The 23,119-nt window shown below is 43.5% G+C and overlaps 1 protein-coding gene and 1 pseudogene across 2 annotated transcripts in view; both read right to left on the reverse strand.

The window, feature by feature from the left end:
• The window catches only part of LOC126092430 (YLP motif-containing protein 1), a 639,037-nt gene that overhangs the window by 343,204 nt on the left and 272,714 nt on the right, over window positions 1-23,119 (reverse strand). The gene's annotated exons all lie outside the window — the stretch shown is intronic.
• Window positions 14,658-14,775, reverse strand: LOC126092974 (5S ribosomal RNA; annotated as a pseudogene).

The raw sequence follows: 23,119 nt of genomic DNA on the forward strand, positions 1-23,119 counted from the left end.
TGATCGCACACGAAAAGCCAGCGTCACCTAAAATTACGAAGGATTCTTGCTGTCTTAAATGTTGTTAACAAAGGGAAGAAAACCTAAAGATTTTGCCGGCGTGCTTCGTGATTTTTGGTTTTATCTGATAGTGTTTTGTTTATCTACTGTATAGAATATCCATTTTCCGTTATTGTTTTTAGCTGAGCGAGCTCTTTACCTGAACTATCTGGATCTGGGACTGTATGAAATTAGGAGGAAGTGTTGTAAGCACACTCACAGTTTGCGGCGGATGACGACAACTCGACGACTGCTATACATAGCTCGGTTTAAGTGGGCTTAAGATAAACTGAAAGCCCTAGAGAGTTTTCCGTGTACCCTTAACGTTCAGGAAAGGCAGACAATCATCTTTCTCTGTCTCCATAGTGAATCGCATGTTCTTACCAATGGGGGTTGGGTTGATGTAAATATTCCGTTACTTTATCTTCTCCATGACGCCATCCTATGATAATATCGTCCATATATTCCAGCACTCTGTACTCGAAGTCCTCCGTAAAAATGCTGGCCACCAAAGGACAGACCCACGTCGAAGATATCTGTCTGACCAAAATACTCATGGTTTACCATACAACAGGTCGACGAAAGAGCATGGCGAAAAACTGATATTACATCAAACATTAAATTTCGGAATGGGGAACATCATCGTCAGTCTTCGATGGTTCACATAAGGCTGACAGGCAGGCGCCCAGTCGCAATATCGCAGTGATTAGTTCACGACGACAGGCTGCAAAACCAAAATCTCTCTGAACATTTAATTCGTCCCAAAAATTTTAAAATTCAAATTATTATTATTATTATTATTATTATTATTATTATTATTATTATTATTAGTAGTAGTAGTAGTAGTAGTAATAATAATAATAATAATAATAATAATAATAATAATAATATTTTGTAGACTCATGAACTAGACTAATTGTCATGTTAACTCACTAATAATGTCTGGTTAGATGGGAGAAATAGTCTGAAAGCTGTATTCTTACCAGGTGAAATAAATGTATATATCTGTACCAATGAAATGAAATGAGTGTGTGGGTAGGGCCTCCCGTCGGGTAGACCAGTCGCCTGGTGTAATTATTTTTAGCTGACGCCACTTCGGCAACTGGCATGATGAAGAGGATGAAATGATAATGAAGGCAACATAACATCCAGTCCTGGAGCGGAGAAAATCTCCGTCCCGGCTGGAAATCGAACCCGCGAGCCTCGCACATATACTAGTAATAAAACCGTCGTGTCTGATTGATTTTGAAGATGTTAATCTCTAAAACTCCTAGACGGATTTCTGTGGGGGTTTTCCTTGGAACTTCAGCGTAGCTTGTGGAAACGTGTAGGCTATATTCCACCTAAATCGCATCACAGAAACAAAGACACTGTATATTAAAATCTTAATAAAATTTTCTTGCTTGTCTGTCTGAACGTGCTACTCTCCAAAACTACTAGACTTATTTTGCAGGTAGCTTCATAATACCTTTGGACACTGTACAGGCTTTATATCATCAAAATCAGATCACGGAACGTCATCACATTCTTTGGGTTTCGTAGAGGGTCCGCCCCGATAGCTGAGTGGACAGCGTGACGGATTGCCGTCCTACGGGCCCGGGTTCCATTCCCGGCTGGGTCGGGGATTTTCTCCGCTCAGGGACTGGGTCTTGTGCTGTCTTCATCATCATTTCATCCCCATCCAGCGCGCAGGTAGCCCAATGTGGCGTCGAATGTAATAAGACCTGCACCGCATGGGACCTCCCGGCCAATGGCGCCAAACGCTCATTTCCATTTCCATATGTTAGAGGAAGTGGTGAGTATTCGTGTTGAAATAACGGTGTTTCCAACTCTATAGATAACCTAAATATTGAAAAGTAATTGCGTATTTGTAATGTTTATGGTATGACGACTGAAGATATTTTAAGCAAAAATCTGAGAACGAAATTCGGAATTTTCCATAATTTGAGCTAACGCACCATGTTATTTTTATCTATATTCCGGTAGTAACTGCTCCCGAAAGAACATTAATCTGATGAACTATATTATATATTTCCTGCCGTTGGCCTTAATACGCAATATTACAGCTTATGATATGAAACTCACTCTCTCTCTCTCTCTCTCTCTCTCTCTCTCTCTCTCTCTCTCTCTCTCTCTCTGTGTGTGTGTGTGTGTGTGTGTGTGTGTGTGTGTGTGTGTGTGTGTGTGTGAGAGAGAGAGAGAGAGAGAGAGAGAGAGAGGAGAGAGTTTCATTACTTCATCTACAACCGTTTCATATTCTAACGCGTACGCGTTAAACACGACACTATCCACATCTCGTCACCGTTCAACATTCATGGCGAAACAAATGTGTCTACAAATTATTAAATTATTGTGTGGTGTTATAAACGAAGCTACCATCAAAGAGTATCAGCCATACATTAATTTTAACTTTTGGGACACAAAGTTTTAAAGTTCGCATCTAGTTTACTCCCATAGCACTGTTGACTGTTTTTAATCGAGGCCGCCAAAAAACGTAATAACTGAAAAACCGTGGTCAAATTATACAACAGAATCGAATATACTTCATGTTCAGTTATTCGAACAGCAGCAAATGCGAAATAACAGTTTTTCTCAATAAGGGCGCTGCATCCGCTATGTCATATTTCAGCGTCAACAGTACGGTGTCTAGTGACAGTACTATTTAGTATTAGAACAGCACGGAACGCCACTTGGAACTGTTTTGGGCTTTGGTAGGTTATTCCATAGTGTCAGTCCTGCCTACTAATGTCGATTGACGTCGCGAGAACAAAGCCGGAGTGACGAGGACATCAATAACACTTTCATTTCAGTACATGACACGCGGTGCCGCTCCCCGCCCACAGCGCGTGACGAATGACGCGGCGTGAATTTAATTTATAGCTTATTCTCCGCATAGCAAATGCGTGGCCGGCGCTGACACGAGAGAGATGGCCCGACGGCTGGTGCCGTCTTCATATCCATCGTTCTGTCACACTTTTCACGCAGCTGGCCGTGAACATAAATTGCCACTCTTTCACATAACGGGGACACTTCGGTTACCAGCCTCAAAAAATCCCGTCCGAAATGAACACAGCTGTCTCTCCGGAACATCCAGAATAAATCTATTCACAGTTTCGTCTGCAATGTGTAGATGACATTGCTGACTTCATGGAAACGAAAGAAGTCTAAAGGAGGTCCTCGGCACAACAGAAATAACTAGTATGCTATGAGAATAAACAAGAGAAAAGTGGTATGAAGTACTGAAGAAGAATATGAACCCGTAATAATGATAACTAGAAGAGAGGACTAAGATGAGGTCCCCATGGTTGAGGTCTACTTTTTGAAATAATCTGTACAGTGTCGTACGTTAGGGTTTAAGATATGACACTCTACAGCCTTTCACCCTGGTAGATCCTCGCTCGCGAGTAATCGGTGAAAAAAGATTTCGTAATTTTGCGTGATATTCTAGAGCCTTAAAACGATACTAATACATGAAGCAGCATTGTAGCGTAGTGTGTAGCATATCAATCTAATATGCAAAAGGTAGCTGGTTCCAATGTCGTCAGGTGATTTAATGTTCTTTATTTTTAAATCGTTGGCCACCGGGAAGAGTATCAGTCAGGAAATACGGAAACGTATCGTGAAAATATGTTTGATGTGTTGCCCTCTACAGCCATGAAACTTCGATAATAATAGGGAGACAATAGCGTAGACAGGTAGAGCCCCTGGACAGTATTTGCTACAGAAGCATGTTGAAGATCAGCTAGAGAGAGAGAGAGTGAGAGAGAGAGAGAGAGAGAGAGAGAGAGAGAGAGAGAGAGAGAGAGAGGGGGGGAGGGGAGAGAGTGTACTAAGATGAATACAGGAAACCAGGTACCCCTGAGTGCAGATCGAAACAGGAACAGAGAAACAATTTAAGACAGAAGAACATCAATGGAACAATAGCAGAAGGAGCTACTGAGGAGAGGAATCGCCAGGTACGATTATGGCTGGTGCATGGAAAATGCATTTAATGTCATATTTCTTGATCCTTTACATTCTTGAAGACATGCTGGCAATATTTAGGAACGCATTATGTTCGATCGAAGGCGATAGTGGCATTAGAAAAAGCGACGTATAAAAAATTACACGCCTGCCTGGCAAATCTTATATTAGGCAGACATGTCGCACCATGCAAGAGTGCTGTGGTGAATTCCACAAACATACACTACTGGCCATTAAAATTGCTACACCACGAAGATGACGTCCTACAGACGCGAAATTTAACCGACAGGAAGAAGATGCTGTGATATGCAAATTATTAGCTTTTCAGAGCATTCACACAAGGTTGGCGCCGGTGGCGACACCTACAACGTGCTGACATCAGGAAAGTTTCCAACCGATTTCTCATGCACATATACCAGTTGACCGGCGTTGCCTGGTGAAACGTTGTTGTGATGCCTCGTGTAAGGAGGAGAAATGCGTACCATCACGTTTCCGACTTTGATAAAGGTCGGATTGTAGCCTATCGCGATTGCGGTTTATCGTATCGCGACATTGCTGCTCGCGCTGGTCGAGATCCAACGACCGTTAGCAGACTATGGAATCGATGGATTCAGGAGGCTAATACGGAACGCCGTGCTGGATCCCAACGGCCTCGTATCACTAGCAGTCGAGATGACAGGCATCTTATCCGCATCGCTGTAACGGATCGTGCAGCCACGTCTCGATCCCTGAGTCAACAGATGGGGACGTTTGCAAGACAACCACCATCTGCACGAACAGTTCGACGACGTTTGCAGCAGCATGGACTATCAGCTCGGAGACCACGACTGCGGTTACCCTTGACACTGCATCACAGACAGGAGCGCCTGCGATGGTGTAGTCAACGACGAACCTGGGTGCACGAATGGCAAACGTCATTTTTTCGGATGAATCTAGGTTCAGCTTACAGCATCATGATGGTCGCATCCGTGTTTGGCGACATCGCGGTGAACGCACATTGGAAGCGTGTATTCGTCATCACCATACTGGCGTATCACCCGACGTGATGGTATGGGGTGCCATTGGTTACACGTCTCGGTCACATCTTGTTCGCATTGACGGCACTTTGAACAGTGGACGTTACATTTCAGATGTGTTACGACCCGTGGTTCTACCCTTCATTCGATCCCTGCGAAACCCTACATTTCAGCAGGATAATGCACGACCGCATGTTGCAGGTCCTGTACGGGCGTTTCTGGATGCATAAAATGTTCGACTGCTGCCCTGGCCAGCACATTCCCCAGATCTCTCACCAATTGAAAACGTCTGGTCAATGATGGCCGAGCAACTGGCTGGTCACAATACGCCAGTGACTACTCTTGATGAACTGTGGTATCGTGTTGAAGCTACATGGGGAGCTGTACCTGTACACGCCATCCAAGCTCTGTTTGACTCATTGCCCAGGCGTATCAAGGCCGTTATTACGGCGAGAGGTGGTTGTTCTGGGTACTTATTTCTCAGGATCTATGCACTCAAATTGCGTGAAAATGTAATCACATGTCAGTTCTACTGTAATATATTTATCCAATGAATACCCGTTTATCGTCTGCATTTCTTCTTCGTGTAGCAATTTTAATGGCCAGTAGTGTACATGCCTGTGTCACACTGACAAATCAGCTGTGGCAGGATACCGCCTGAAGAGGGGCACGTGTGTTATAAGAAAGGACTGAGGTTTTATCCTCAGCGTTATCGTTTCAGCGATCGTAATCTTAAGAAGCCCATTCGTATCCGTATAATCTTATCAACGAGGATGTCGGTTCAACTATGCACTGCCTGGAACAAGGCTATTTTATCACATTAAAAGGCGAGAAAAAAACTCAGATTTCTGACCCATCAGAGCGCACTGCAACGAGTTAATTGAGCTTTAAACTAGAGCAGCATCCGCCTGCACACACAAAGACAACTGCGCAAGTACGGAAGGCTTCTCTTCGGCTCCCAGTAGGGGCACTATGAGCGCGGCTTTCATCCGACTGTACGCCTCCGCACATGTATAAGGCGTTTATGCTGCCAACTCGCTACTCGCTGGCATGACTCGGCGGTGATGAATCAAACCCTCTGCATCTCACCGGTTCATTTATCCTGCACCACCGCTGCGCGCCCCGCTACTCGCGATCGTCGCCAGACGGTGATGTCAACCTGGTTTGCTTGTCGTGCTGCGAACTTCGCCGTATGTCCTTAAACTTGAGCTGTGATTGGCTGCTACAAGGTCACTCAGGCAGCACCGCGTTTGACTCCTGCTCGATCTGTGAACAGCTGCAGCATAGTTAATCCTGGCGGGTAGCGAGCAGCAAGGCTGCAGCGCAAATGCAACAACGCTACTGGCGGGGTGCCAGCAACGCAGCATAAACATACCCTAATTCGTGCTCCTGGCCCCAATAAGTGCCAGTTTGGCCATTCAAGTATCAGCAGTCACGACTTACAGCAGTGAACAAAGCAACAACCACCACGTGAAAATGAACAATTGTTTGGATGAAATATTGTGAGATTTACACCATGATATCTACCGGAAAAACCGAGAAGGGAATCTGCAACAGACCCGCCTGGAAAGCCTCAAATGCGGAATGGCGTACAGCAGCAAACGAACTTCAGGACTGAACACTGATGTAAAAGTTTGTGGTGGTGGTGGTGGTGTTTGTCCTTCTCTACGTATTCACTCTTCAATGCCCCACATTTTTCCAAGTGATGGATCCCTTGGCTGAGACCTTGCTTTTAGTAGTCTGCATTTTGGCTGTTGAGGAAACGTTCTACCTCCAAAATTACCGCGTCGTCTCCCTGTAAATGCCACGGACGCGTGCCTTCTTCTTAGGAAAGTGGAATAAGTCACTGGGTGCCATGTTAGGAGAATACGGGGGTGTGGGAAAGTATACTGGCTGAAAAAAAACAGCATGTGTGACTGTGTCGTGTGCAGAATGAGCTGCAGTGCTATCGTGGAAGAAAAGCACCAACTTAACGCTTCGTCTTGGAATCCTCACGTAATCTCATCAACAGATGTCAGAAGTATGCTCCTGTGATGGTTCACCCGTTACAAACGTAATCTGGAAGCACCACACCATAGCAGTCACAAAAAAACATCGCCCTGCCCAGTGATTTTCGGCGCTGGTGAATGCACAACTTTTCACTGTTTGCTGTGCTCCTTCGTCTCGGAGTTGTAGTGATACACAGAGATCTCGTCCATAGTCATTAATTGGCTAAAGTAGTAAACTAACTTCACAGTTGAAACATTTCACCTGATGCCTCGGTTCGACGGGCATTTTTAAAGGGTGTTGGCAGCTGCGGAACCCAGCGGGCGGCGGCTTGCATGACATTCATGAAGTTCTGCAGGACGCCGAAAACTGATGCACAATTAGTTTGTTTCACTGTCTTGTAGCAACTGTCTACATAGCACTCCCCACTGCTCCCTGAGGAACAATGACTGGGCTTCGCATTTAAAATCCAATTTTCGCCGCCATAAGATAAAACTGAGTACAAAGTGATTGTGAACTTCCCTTTAGGAGCTTATTTTCTGAAACCCTATATAGTTGAGGAAAATCAATCAAGGCTTTTTCCACTTTTTTGTTTATTTCCTAACTGCCCATCATCATAGGTTCCTAAAAATATAGGGTGAGCAGATTAAAACTGACCCAGAATATATTTCATACGCCGTAAGGTAGACAACCCAACTAACGTCACCTGCCGTGGGAGCGGTGAGTTGGGCTGCCTGAGATATAGTATTTTCCGGGACATTTTATTTTGCCCATCCTGTATAAAGACTTATCCACTTGTTCTACCGTATGACTTCATTTTTAATTTTTCCATTTTATTTTCGATATTATGAGTATACGAGAGAGTGCTGAAAAGTAATGCCACCGAATTTTGTATGTGTAAACTCTTAAAGCATTTCAAATAAAGCAAAAGTTATTAACATTCTACACCTTTATTTGCGATGTCTACATATTTGCAGCCCTCTGCAGCAAGAGGGTTCCCAATTGTAACACGTAACGTGGCGATGTTAACGTAATTATATCGGTGCTTGGAAACAGCGTGCGGTAATCGAATTCCAAATTCTAAGAGTTCGATCCACGCATGGAGCACCCTCTCATTTGTCCTGACAGATGAGCGCTGCGACAACTGCAACAATCGATAACGTGGGTTTATTGTCATCGATCAACCCCCACATATTTCCAACGTACCCTCATCCTATTTTCATATGTTTCCAAAACTTAAGAAACACCTTCGAGGACTTCACTTTGGCAGTGAAGAATCGGTACAAGCAGTGGTTAGGTTGTGCCTCCGTCAAGGAAACGAAACTTGATACACAGACAGTAACAACAAACAGATCTCGCTGGGAGAAATATATTCGCCGCCAGGGTGACTACATTCAGAAACAAACATGCAAACACGAAGAATAAAAAATGGAGAATGTTAATAACGTTTGTTTTATTTTAAAAGCTTTAAGAGCTGTCACATAAAAAATTAGGAGGCATTACTTTTTATCATCCCGTCGTACATTACTTTAGCCACCTCGTAACTGATTTTCCAGCGTAATTTCGAAGTTGCATTAAGTCCCATTAAGAGGATGAAACTAGAGGCAAACAATTCGTACAGTGCCATCAGCGAAACAAAGGCAGTTTATACACACAGAGGAACAAAACTGAATAATTTGAGAGAAGTAAATGAATATCTGAAGGAGTAGAGATACTGAACGAGCAAAGTACACGTGTGCGGAACTTTTCCGAAAACCGCTTATGCTTCTGCATCGACGTTGCAAGCACTACATTGAAAAGCAATATACACGTTGAGAAGTAAATGTTTTCCTTATCTCAAAAGTTTATTTCTAAGGATCTATGTAAGGTATAGGTATAGCTAAGTGGATTGTTGAAAATGGTAGCTTCGGTCATAAATGTTTTATATGGATACACTTCCACGTGTCTATGCTCTCGGTTGCAAATTATAGCTTAAATCATGAAGTTTTTGTGAATACACTTCTACATGGGTCTAACAGCATCTTATTTCTTTTCTCTCTCTATCTCCCTTGTTACAGGTAACGTAACTGAGCAGTGCTGCAGTCACAACGGTGTCTACGCAGAAGAAAGCGCAACGTTTCTTGAAACATGGTCGCCTATCACAGTTCAGCGACAGTTCCGAAGTGTCTGTGGTCGAGACTCGCCAGATGTGAAGAGCATCAAAGCATGGTATGGAAAGTTGTTGGTGACAAGGCAAGAAGCGACAGACCTTGAGTGTCGTGTTTCCAGAGAAACACATATACCTCCGAGCAATGGGATGAAGATTTTACACGAACGGGTGTGTTTTCATGAAAAAGAAGTGCAACGACTGCAACACTGCAGCCGATTGTGGGCCACGAGGTGCTGAGTTTGGCAGGAACAGCTTGGAGCGTGTCAGTGTAATAAAGTTCGTTTTTCCGATGAACCGTCATTTCATATCTCCGGGAAAGGAAGCAGGCATAATTCGGTATCTTGGGGTCAACACAGCATTTAAAAAAGAACCGGAAAAGGAATGTTTGGTGTGGCTTAATGGCTTAATGCGGAATACAGTTATTGGACCGTCCTTTTTCACTGAGCCTACTATTACGACAACAGCTTAAGTGCACTTGTTAGAACTCAAATTTTTACCTCAAATACAGCAGTTTTATTCATGGCTGGTGTTTCAACAAGATGGTGCACTGCAGCACAGCAGGGTTATTTGTTTGTAAGTACGTGGATGAAGCCTTTCCGGATAGATGATTCAGCAGAGACAATCCAACATCATGGCCGTCACGTTCAGCAGACATAAGCCCTCTTGACTATTTTGTGGAATTACGTTAATGATAAACTTGTAATTTCAGTAGTTCATGATGTGTACATGTTTACGACGCGAATACGAAATGCTATAAATGCGGTGGCGAAAGAGATGTTGGTAAAGATATCTCCGAGGCGTTCGTTCTACGGACAATAAACGGTGCATATGGGGAAGCATATCCATAAAAAATCTTTGTATCTTAAGCCACAATTTGCAGGAAACCGACCAACTGTATCTAACATAGTTACTTACAAATAATTTTTTGTAAACTGAGAAAGATGTTACACTCATCCTCTACAATCGGCTGTGATGAGCCAAAGGAGGAAGTTTTACATAAAATTACAGGCGTATGAAACAACAGTCGAAACTGAAGAGGAGCAGGCTGTCTGTCTTATTGCAGAATAGACAATAAGACTATTTCAGCGAGCGTGGCAACATTTTATTCGCTGATGTAATGCATGTAACAGAACAGGCGGTAGTCGCCTTGAACACATTACTATGAGCTTGAGTTGTTGCTATAATGTGCAAGGTTTTTTATGTCGGTAACACAAAATGAACATTCATTTGCGACTGATAGTTTCGTACCTCAAAATTCTCAATTCAGGATCCTGCGATGAGTCTATAGTTTTGAGCCTGAAGTTTTGGGTCACCCTGCATTTGAAGAGATGGTATCGCGTAATGGTATTTAGCGGTATTTTTAAAAATTTCCAGAATGAATGACAGCACTGAATGACACGTTGGACACCTTGTAATATGTCTGCGTTCTAAGAACGTGGCTGGTAGTGACGATAAAGCTTTGTAGAGATTATAATCTGTGGCGGGGAACTGACAATGATGTACATACAAAAGCTACCCTCGTTTAAAGTCTGTGGCCAACTGCAACAGCAAGATCACAGACACACTAAGGCTCGGTATGCTCCAAAGGTTATCAGAAGCAGGGGAAACCAAAGGACGACGTCCATGTTTACATATCAAACAAAAACAAGTGTGGGAAAGGATGGGCCTTGCCGATACGTTCATGTAATTTCGTCCGACGCTGGCAGCACGCAGCACGACAATACAGTAACCAAGGACACATATTTGAAGGGACAGCTAAGGCAGAATGCAGAAATATAAAATTTTCCATCTGAAAATGTACTCACATAAGAGGATACCATTATACCAATGGCTGACAGCGATCGAGGCACCAGGCCCTGAGGGAATGCCACGCTGCAGATCAGCTAGTTAGCTAACTCACATTTACCGAGAATCTACACCGTGGCGAATAGTACCGCGTAACTGGAGAAAGGAGCAGATCATTCCTGTTTACACACAAGCTGAAAGAACTGATGCACAGAATTACGGACACATATCGCTACCAGTGTGTACCAGAATCCTACGACTTTCTTCACAAACACAAAAAAAACTCGCGACTGAAGTCAGTCAGCCATCATCAGACCGAGTGCGTTTGTAATTCCATTCTATGAGTTACCGCAGAAGACACGTAGCTATCTTCATTTGTACTGGAGTAGCAGGACGTGTAGGAGACCGACCTCGACTTCTGTCTTGCCGCGACAAACAAACGCAACGTATTTGTAAAACTGACTACTAACCTGGCGTTATCAAGTGGTCATGTCGTTCACGCACAGAGATAGCACATAAATCGTGAGTCCGTTGCTTTTACAGTGGCGGTGTGATGGAGGTACGTGGGAATCGGCTAAGGCTCTCGCTTATTGGAATAATAAATTACAAAGTTTTTAGGGATGCCAGGTACTTTTTAATGTGCACCTCGCAACAGACAAGATAGCAGACTGGTCACTGATATGGTCTGACAATGCGTACGCCTACAAGAATCACAAGATAAGTTAGTAATCATTCTTATTATTCGAAAATGTAATTCTTTCTCGCTTCCGAACATAGTATGAAATACCTTTAACATTTCTCAAATCAAATCACACTTTCCTAAATTCAGGTATATGCTGCACTGCTCGCAGAACCGCGACTTTAGGCGCACACTGCAGTCCAGCGTACCTACGAGTTCGGCCCTCCTTACACTACTGACTGAACTGTTTACTGCAAACAGCTTCGCTCGTCGATCATTCGCCGTGATGCCGATGACACTCAGAGATCGAGCTCTTTATAGTTACTCAAATGTTTCGTAAAGGTAATAATAAAATGATGCCTCGGTTATGTAACGATAGCTCAGTATTAACAGCTTCTCCCCTGTTATTGTAAATAAAATCTAAATGACAATTTAGTAATAATTAATGCACGAAAAAATGGGCTTTGACGCGCTGTCCTGAGGGTAATCGATTTTTTACTATAGACCCAATCAGATGACAAGACGACGCAGTTGGCGAAATTTCTCACGAAGAAACAAGGTAGGGTAAATAGAAGTGGCCCAGGATACAAAACAACACAGCAGAGGAAAGCAAGTGGAGTACTGACCTGACTATAGCAGATGTTGAAAGTGACCGCCACTCAACTCTTCGCACTTTTGAACCCTGGTTAGCCCGTTGCTCAAGGCGGATCGAAGCTGGAGTGCTGGAATTGCTGCAGTCTCATTCCAACTGCTCTGCTGCAGTTCTTGAAGACTATAAGCGCTGTTGCGATACACCTTAGACTTAAGGGCTCCCCACACAAAGTAATCATACACTAACATGTCAGTTGACAATGACCTTTATTAACAACTCTGTCACGTGTGAAGCCTGTGTAAATGTGCTCCCCGTTCGGCCGGCTGTATGGGCAGCTGCTCCTTCCTGCTGAGGTGTGGCTGTATGCATACATTGTTGTCTAATCGTATCCACTCGTCCGGCCCACTTTTATTTGCCCCACCCTGTGTAACAGTAGTAGCATTTTTCGTTCGTACCACACTGCATTTTATGACCTCATGCGACAGCAACAGCATCTCAGCTCAACTGTGGTGTGAAATATCGCGATAAAGGTTATCGTTCCTGAAATCCTACAGCACATTCTTAACTCGACATTTTGACTTTCCTGGAGGAACACAAGCTTCCTTCAAAGAATCATCAGTGATTCAGGAATCGACACTAATACGAAACACGGTTTCCTTTATTTGTACTGGAGTGAAGAGGTACGGTCCCTCTTTCTAGATTTGCGATAAGCGTTACGTACTGGGAAACATCTCTCGAGTGATGAGCCAGATACAACCATTCAGTGTATCGTCGCAGGTATACGACAAGCTCAACGGTATTTTTGATTAATAGAACCCATTACGATTTGCTGGACCGCGAATTTCCAACAAAATGAAAGTAACATCTGGCGTGCCCGGAGAAGCGTAATAGCATCCCTAATGTTTTCAATACACGGCGGTTGGAAAAAAATATGGAAACACCACGAGAAATACGTGCTTGAATGTAAATGCGGATGGTAGCCAAGCCTGCAGGTTGAGCTGTTGTATTTGTGCACGAGCAGCACTTGTGCAATGTCAATACTTCGCTAGTGTTACTAGTGTTCTGTGTAGGTGAGAGTGCATTACGTCGGAGCTACGCGAATACGAACATGGGAGGATTGTTGGTAGTCGTATGGTGATTGCTTTCGTAACCAAGGCAGCGGAAGTGTTTGGCGTTCCCAGAGGCATCGTATCGAAGATTTATACCGTGTATAGGGAAAGCGGACGAAAGTCTGTGTCGGGTGATCGAGGTAGACAGCCACTGAAGAGCATTGTGACGAAAAATAACAGGACGGCAGCTGCAAATGCGCCCGTAAAACTGAACCTTGTCAGCACCACAACGACGCGAAGGGAGCTTCATCAGCTGGCAAATACAGGGAGAGCTGGAATTTCGAAATTACTCATCAGTGATGCAAATGCCCCTAATGGCAGAACGTAATGCTGAAGCAATACCGCCTGAACTATAGAGCAGTGGAGGAACGTCATTTGGTCGGATGTGTCTTGTTTCACACTGTTTCTAACTTCTGGCCGATTTTTCGACCCAAGTGTGAAACATAAAGGGGGTTCGGTGATAATTTTGGCAGCGATATCGTGGTATTTCTTGGGCCACATGGCTACTGTACAAAGTCGCATTAATGCCAAGGAATATTTGACTAGTTTGGCAGATTGGGTCAATCCCACGGTACATTGTTTGTTCTCCAATGGTGATGATGTGTTCCAAGAGTCAGAGACCCTGTTCAAACAGCTCGCATCACCAAAGACTGGTCTTATGGGCAGGAGGTGAATTTTCGTGTCTCCACTGGCCATTAGTCAACAGATCTCAATATTAGTGAGCGTTAGTGATGTTTCTTGGACAGAAGGGTGCGTGATCGCTGTCCACCTCTATCAGCGTTACCTGAACTTGCGTCTATTTTGCAGAAAGAATGGTGTAAGACTCCCTTGAAACTATACAGGACTTGTGTTTATCGATTCAGAGTCGACCAGAAGCTGCTTTTAATGCCAATGGTTTCCCTGCGACGTTTTAGGTATGGTAATATGTTATGTTTGTGGTGTTCCTATATTTTTGTTCACCCCCTTTAGTTAAACCCTTTATCATATAGGAGCAGCTGCACCGTGACATTGTTTGCTGACGATGCTGCGGTCTACAAGGAAATATCGTCCTTCGACGTTCGTAAGGAAATATGAAATGACTGGGACAACATTTCCTTTTGCTCTGATGAATGAGAACTTTCTTTAAATATAAATAAAAGCACTCTGTCTTCAGACCACGAGTGGCCTACCGGTACCATCCGACCGCCGTGTCATCCTCAGAGGAGGATGCGGAAAGGAGGGGCGTGTGGTCAGCACACCGCTCTCCCGGTCGTCACGATGGTATTCTTGACCGAAGCCGCTACTATTCAGTCGAGTAGCTCCTCAATTGGCATCACGAAACTGAGTGCACCCCGAAAAATGACAACAGCGCATGGTGGCCTGGATGGTCACCCATCCAAGTGCCGACCACGCCCGACAGCGCTTAACTTCGGTGATCTCACGGGAACCGGTGTATTCACTGCGGCATGGCCGTTGCCTAAATATGAATAAACGCACGGCATTTTTTACAATAAAGAGAAAGATTAATGCTCAACATTTCGAGCACGTATGACGGGAAAAGAATATAGGGGTGATACTAGAAAATAATAAGAAATTGGAAGATCTCGTTGAATTAGTATTATGTAAAGAGAATAGAAGGCCTAGGTTTGTTGAAAGGGTTCTGGGAGTAAGCTATTAATTCGCAAACAAAACCGCTAACAAGATACTACTAGAATATTGCTCTAGCGTTTTCAGGCATGCATGATGGCAGATACCGAATAAATTGACTCACTGCAAGGATGGTAAAAGGTCGGTACAGCCCGCACGAAAGTGTAACAGAGATGCTCGCTGGAACTTGAATGGGAATGTTCGGAAGAAAGGCGAAGTAGTTGTTGGATAACTTTAGAGAACTGGTATTCTAGGACGGCTGTACGACAATTTGTTGTGCCACCATCGAGCATCGCATGTAGGAATCATGATAACAAACAACAGGGACTGGAACGAGTACCGAGACACACTGGCAGAATCTATCAAATGGTTCAAATGGCTCTGAGCACTATGGGACTTTACATCAGTCCCCTAGAACTTAGAACTACTTAAACCTAACTAACCTAAGGACATCACACACATCCATGCCCGAGGCAGGATTCGAACCTGCGACCGTAGCAGTCGCGCGGTTCCAGAGTGTAGCGCCTAGAACCGCTCGGCCACTTCGGCCGGCGCAGAATCTATCAGTAAGCAGCTAAACTGTCACCCAGTCACTCGGTCCTGGTTGCTCATAACGGCTTCCAAGGGCAACAAAATTTCTGAATTTCAGTGGCTCATATAACTGAGGCACTACGAACCGTAAGGGTCCGAAGTAAGGGCACAAATTTTTTAGAAAACTAAATGTTTGTGAAAATCGAATTTATAGGCAAACCACCAGCCGCCTAAGTTTGACTTGTTTTTAAGCAAGTCTCAACGTCCTATATTTCCTATAAAAATAATGTACCGAGTTTATGTTATGAAATGTTAATTGCTGTTCAGAAATATTATCATTAATAATGTTAATCTAACAAAATTTTTTGTGTAGGCTACTAGCAACATTTGTCTTTTTAACTGTTGTGTAGTTTGTAATTAACATGAAACTAGAAACAGAACATAAAGAAAATATTCTAAATATACCACACATGCAATTATGACCTGTCCCAGCACTTCATGCTCCACGTTATTATCGTTTTCATTAAGCAATTTCTTTCGGTTGAGGTCCAGATAAACAACTTGTTCACTTCAGCATGAAATCTAGTAGTTTTGTTAAGTGCAGGTTTTCCAAGCTTGACCTACTAATTTTTGTGTTCGAAGGCTGATATTCACCTTCTACCCTCGCATTTGGACACTAGATTTTGCGAGACATCTACAAGCTGTGGGGATATAACAAATTGTGGCCTCCCTCGATGTGACTTGCAAAGAATGGTGGACCCCTACAGCTCCAATGATGGTTCAAATGGCTCTAAGCACTATGGGACTTTACATCTGAGGTCACCAGTCCCCTAGACTTAGAACTACTTGAACTTAACTAACCTTGGGACATCACTCACATCCATGCCCGAGGTAGGATTCGAACCTGCGAACGTTGCAGGCGCGCGGTTCCGGTCCGAAGCGCTTAGAACCGCTCGGCCACAGCGGCCGGCTAGGCTCCAATGTAAAAATATGTTAGTTTAAACAAAAGTTCTTGACAACCTGATGAAAGCTTCATCATTGTAAAATATCTGAAGTGTACATTGTTACAATTAGCATCAGCTGTTGCTTTGGTAGTGAGGTCGGCAATACTCTTAAGGATTCTAAAATCCTCAGCGTCTGTTTTACAGACTGGCGTGTCAAAATCATTGAACATGTGTTTACGATGGGGCATTCTTCGAAAGCTGCCAGCTTTTATGAAGAATTGGCGACACAATAGCCAGTGAGGGTTCCTACAGCAATGGAACTGTGTGCTTTCAGACCGTATGGAAGTGTTGTTGTGGTCTTCAGTCCTGAGACTGGTTTGATGCAGCTCTCCATGCTACTCTATCCTGTGCAAGCTTCTTCATCTCCCAGTACTTACTGCAACCTACATCCTTCCGAATCTGCTTAGTGTATTCATCTCTTGGTATCCCTCTACAATTTTTGCCCTCCACGCTGCCCTCCAATGCTATATTTGTGATCCCTTGATGCCTCAGAACATGTCCTACCAACCGGTCCCTTCTTCTTGTGAAGTTGTGCCACAAACTCCTCCCCAATTCTATTCAATACCTCCTCATTAGTTATGTGATCTACCCATCTAATCTTCAGCATTCTTCTGTAGCACCACATTTCGAAAGCTTCTATTCTCTTCTTGTCTAAACTATTTATCGTCCACGTTTCACTTTCATACATGGCTACACTCCATACAAATACTTTCAGAAACGACTTCCTCATACTTAAATCTATACTCGATGTTAACAAATTTCTCTTGTTCAGAAACGCTTTCCTTGCCATTGCCAGTCTACATTTTATATCCTCTCTACTTCGACCATCATCAGTTATTTTGCTCCCCAAATAGCAAAACTCCTTTACTACTATGTCTCATTTCCTAATTTAATTACCTCAGCATCACCCGACTTAATTCGACTACATTCCATTATCCTCGTTTTGCTTTTGTTGATGTTCATCTTATACCCTTCTTTCAAGACACTGTCCATTCCGTTCAACTGCTCTTCCAAGTCCTTTGCTGTCTCTGACAGAATTACAATGTCATCGATGAACCTCAAAGTTTTTCTTTCTTCTTCCTGGATTTTAATACCTACTCCAAATTTTTCTTTTGTTTCCTTTACTGCTTGCTCAATATACAGATTGAATAACATCGGGGAGAGGCTACAACCCTGTCTCATAGAAGTGAATGTCAGCTAAATAGGATAGAGCTTTTCATGTATGTTCATCTACACAGTGTAGGGATACACAGCTAATAAAGTTGGTTTACCGCAAGATCAACACACCTAAGGAGCATGCATACATGTTACAATATCAAAATCGACGCCTCTATGCTTTAGTCCCTTATTGTTCTCAGCTCCTTAATTACGGAACAAATTTAACAATTTAAAGTACTGTTATAATATAGTCATTAAGAGGTATAATCTTAGGTTAAAAGCTGAACACAGTGAGATAAGTAGTTAAGTTATAAACTGTATACATGTCTTGAGGAACTGTAACTCTTGGCGTGCAAATTACTCAGACTATAATCACTACCTGAGAATGGAAACACACTGTCCCCCAAGAAACTGTACACATAATTTCAAATCCTTAGAAGTCTTTTTCTCTCTGACACTTACCACAAAATATGAAACGGGAAAAATTTATCGCTTACTATATTTTCACTGTTCAAGCAGGAAAACTTCAATATCAGACGTGAGGTTTTAATGTAGTTCTTTTTTACTACGGAATCTATTCCCAATACAGTTTACAGACAGTATCAATGTAGAACAGCTAATGTACCATTCTCCGACACAGACAAGCACATACGACGACATAAATATTGCAGCTTTTCTAAAACGGAGCTACTGTGGGTGTTTTGGATATGGAAGCTCGATTCTTTACATAATGCTGTGGGAGACAGAGTACCACTAATATTGGTACGAAAAACCCTCCGCCACGCATCGAACAGTAACACTCTGAGTATATATGTATGCAGGGTGGCCAGAAACAGTCTGAAGAGCTGGTAAGGGTGCTGAAGGCTTTGTGCTGAGAAACAGATCTTAAGAAAAAAATTCGATACGTTGCCCTGTTTCCGAATTAATTAGCATCGAAGTTAGCCAATTAGGCCTTTGCGCGCGAATTCAAGCGGCGTGGCAGATACAATTCGTGTTAGTTGTTCTCGTAGCGTAGATGATAGCGCACGAAATTGCTCAGCCTTTAGCTCGGGTTCGATCCGTACTATCATCCCCTGTCCAATGTTTGTATCGCTCTCTTGTTAGGTTTTAAGAAACCAAACAAAGGAGACGTTCGGCGACACCGTCTCTGGTGGTCCGCTTGAAACTGCGCGCTCATCTGCCTGATTGGCTAACTTAAGTGCTAATTGACTCGGATACGGCGCAATGTATCCAATTTTTCTCTTAACAATTCGTTCCTGTTTCTGAACAACCTGTACATAAATTAAAACAATTCTCTGACCTCCATGTCGCGTTTACAATACTTAGAACCTCATATTAAGGTGCAAGAATGGGTTATATTCGAGTTTCATTTTCTAGATGAAATTAATTATAGTGTCAGCCTTCATATCGAAGATTTTCCAGCAAAAGTGGCACTTAAGGTTGTTATAAATACTGATATGTTTGACTGAACTGCACACAAACACTAAAGAAAACTAGTCAGGAGATCATACACGTGTAGACATTCAGTGTACGTCTATGGACTGTCGTTGTCTTTGTTTCATGTTTGTATGGTAGTCTGTGAAAGATATGTGTATTTATGACGACCCCTATTGTTCCTCTTGATGGAAAATCTTCATTATCGAGGTTAAAGCAGACAACTGGCTATATCAAGAAAACGAAAATTCGAATTTGATCCACCTGGAGATGAGAGTGTAAGCCCTCGAAACGCGTCGTGGAAGAGAATGTTGTGTCAGACAGTTGTTTTATTTTACACCGTAAAAAAAGACGATCGTGTGAAACCCAGCTCGCGCTATTCGTCCACGAGACTCAGAGGGCCATAGACACGGGTTCCCAAGTAGATGCCGTGTTTCTTCCGCAAGGCGTTCGATACAGTTCCGCACAGTCGTCTAATGAACAAAGTAAGAGCATATGGACTATCAGACCAATTGTGTGATTGGATGGAAGAGTTCCTAGATAACAGAACGCAGCATGTCATCCTCAATGGAGAGAGGTCTTTGAAAGTAACAGTGATTTCAGGTGTCCCGCAGGGGAGTGTCGTAGGATCGTTGCTATTCACAATATACATAAATGACCTTGTAGATAACATCGGAAGTTCACTGAAGCTTTTTGCGGATGATGCTGTGGTATATCAAGAGGCTGTAACAATGGAAAATTGTACTGAAATGTAGGAGGATCTGCAACGAATTGACGCATGGTGCAGGGAATGGCAATTGAATCTCAATGTAGACAAGTGTAATGTGCTGCGAATACATAGAAAGAAAGATACTTTATCATTTAGCTACAATATAGCAGGTCAGCAACTGGAAGCTGTTAATACCATAAATTATCTGGGAGTACGCATTAGGAGTGATTTAAAATGGAATGATCATATAAAGTTGATCGTCGGTAAAGCAGATGCCAGACTGAGATTCATTGGAAGAGTCCTAAGGAAATGCAATCCGAAAACAAAGGAAGTAGGTTACAGTACGCTTGTTCGCCCACTGCTTGAATACTTCTCACCAGTGTGGGATCCGTAGCAGATAGGGTTGATACAAGACATAGAGAAGATCCAACGGAGAGCAGTGCGCTTCGTTACAGGATCATTTAGTAATCGTGAAAGCGTTACGGAGATGATAGATAAACTCCAGTGGAAGACTCTGCAGGAGAGACGCTCCGTAGCTCGGTACGGGCTTTTGTTGAAGTTTCGAGAACATACCTTCACCGAGGAGTCAAGCAGTATATTGCTCCCTCCTACGTGTATCTCGCGAAGAGACCATGAGGATAAAATCAGAAAGATTAGAGCCCACACAGCGGCATACCGACAATCTTTCTTTCCACGAACAATACGAGACTGGAATAGAAGGGAGAACCGATAGAGGTACTCAGGGTAGCCTCCGTCACGCACCGCCAGGTGGCTTGCGGAGTATGGTTGTAGATGTAGATAAACAGTTGCAATATCCGAATCACTGTCCAATATGGAGTCACGAAGCAGTGACCAACGCTGCTGGAACGTGGACTTAGTGGAACGGCTAGCACTGACTAGGCTGCAGCCGGCCGCCCTGGCTCGGACACGCGGCGTGCAGTATTAGCTCTGCCCTCGGCGGGCGGACCGCGGGAGAGCGCGCCGTACATTAATTACGAGCTATACGCACTGCGCCGCGCAGGGCGCCGTGCCGTGGGAGTGTGCGGGTTCTGTTCCCAAGCCGTGGTAATCGCCGGCGGTCGTAAACCTGCCCAGGGACAGCGAAAGTCCTCTGCACCGCTGAGACGAAAGTTTATGGGAGCATTGCGTGTCTGCGGCGCTGCACGCCACGTGGAAACTGTGGCACCACAGGCGCCGAATCGGAGTTCAGTCCACGAGGAGTGGGGGGTGCTGATCACAGTTGGTCACTGTCTCTCTGTCTCTGCACCCTTTCCCCCCGTCGCCCCCGCAAATTCTACCTACCCGCCACTAATATTACAAATGCGGAAGTAGCTTTGCTACGTTTTCATGACCAAACCGCAGAATAAGTTTTGATGAATTTTATTTTGGTATGGAGGTATCTCGAACTCTGAGGAAGAGCACTGGCTACTTTATAAAAAGAAAAAAATTAAGTCGACCACCAAGAGAATAAATTAGGGAATTGAACACTTCTTTTTTAACAGCGGTGATCACAAAGCAAGTCAGCAAGTCAAAAAATTATTAAATTTCTTGTACAATGTATAGCTACTTCGATAATGAGTAGTACGTTGCTTTAGTTTAACGTCCAAGAAACTGCAGTTCAGAAAAATATAGCCTGTGAGAAGCACATGTCTGAAGAAACTTAGAAGTTCACGTATTAGTTAATTTGAGAGCTATAATAGAGACGAACTCTGGTTTGACGCACTGATTAATTTATACAAAATAAAATGTGGCGAGTCTTGCCATTTCTTTCCTTACTCACGAACCATGTCGGGTTTGTTGTCGACAGCATATTTGGTGAAGCATGCTACATCTACATATACTCCGCTAGCCACTAAGCGGTGTGTGGCGGAGGGCACTATTCGCGCCAGTCATAATTCCCCCCCTCTGTTCCACTCGCAGATCGCGCGAGGGAAAAACGACTGTCTGAACACCTCAGTACGAGCTCTAATTTCCCTTATCTTTGAATGGTGATCATAGCGCGATATGAAAGTTAATGGTTCAAATGGCTCTGAGCACTATTGGACTTAACATCTGAGGTCATTAGTCCCCTAGAACTTAGAACTACTTAAACCGAACTAACCTAAGGACATCACACGCATCAATGCCCGAGGCAGGATCCGAACCTGCGACCGTAGTGGTCACGCGGTTCCAGACTGAAGCGCCTAGAACCGCTCGGCCACACCGGCCAGCAAAAGTTGGTGGTAATAATACATGTTCTACATCCTCGGCGAAGATCGGACTTCGGAATTAAGTGAGCAGTCCCTTCCGTTTAGTGCGTCGTCTATCTGCAAGTGTGTCCCACTTCAAACTTTCAATGAGATTTGTAATGCTCTCGCTATGGCTAAATGTACCTGTCACGAATCTTGTCGCTCTTCTTTGGACCTTCTCAATCTCTTGAATCATACCCAACTGGCAAGGGTCCCACACAGACGAACAATACTCTAAGACTGGACGAACTAAAGTATTGTGAGCAATTTCTTTTGTTGAAGGACTGCATCGCTTCAGGATGCTAATAGGTGCTTTTTCCTACTTGAAATATTTTCTACAGCCAGACGGGCCGCAGACCAAACCATTCTCAGGAACGCAACTGCACAGTATCGTGCGTTCAACATAACTTGTAATTTTTTAGAGTATCTTGTCGTTTCCAAGCCCATATCTCTAAAAATAATTATTTTCAGAGAAGTAGTTGAAAATGTTCGAAATTTGTATTTACAGGGTGCGACGGAACGTAAGAGCAGGTATTTCTACTGATGACAGAGGTCTGGATAATGTTACATCAGTGTTTATTACATATGTAGACAAATATATGTATTAGCAGCAATATTTTTTTAGGGTGTTTTGAAGTTGGTTAGTATGTCCAGATATCTGTGTCACAAGCAAGCGATTAATGTTTATTTTCTTCTGGGCAGCAGGACAGCTGTTGAAGTGTGGATACAAGGACGTTAAACGGATAGTGTATACTGACAGGCATATTCCACTTCGTGTCACAGTTACAAACATGCAGAAAACCTAAGGTAGTAAGTTATGTGGTTTGTTTGCGGAAAGAATGTTAGATGCACAGAAAAAACAACTAACACACTCAAGTGAAAACATTAAGGTACCAATTATCACAATATCTATACCTATATACCTAACACTCTGTATAAAAATATACATTGTATTATCGAAACGTCGTACTACAGGGAGGAGGGGGGTGGGGAGATCCATGGCACCCCATCCCCGCTTCCTTGGACCCGGACCTACCTACGACTAAACGATCTCGTACGAAATGCTTCGCTCCTCGTAGCTTCTTCCCTACCTCTGGTATTAGTCCTACTT

This window comes from Schistocerca cancellata, chromosome 7 (assembly GCF_023864275.1).
Source record: "Schistocerca cancellata isolate TAMUIC-IGC-003103 chromosome 7, iqSchCanc2.1, whole genome shotgun sequence".
In the NCBI taxonomy this organism is placed as follows: Eukaryota; Metazoa; Arthropoda; class Insecta; order Orthoptera; family Acrididae; genus Schistocerca; species Schistocerca cancellata.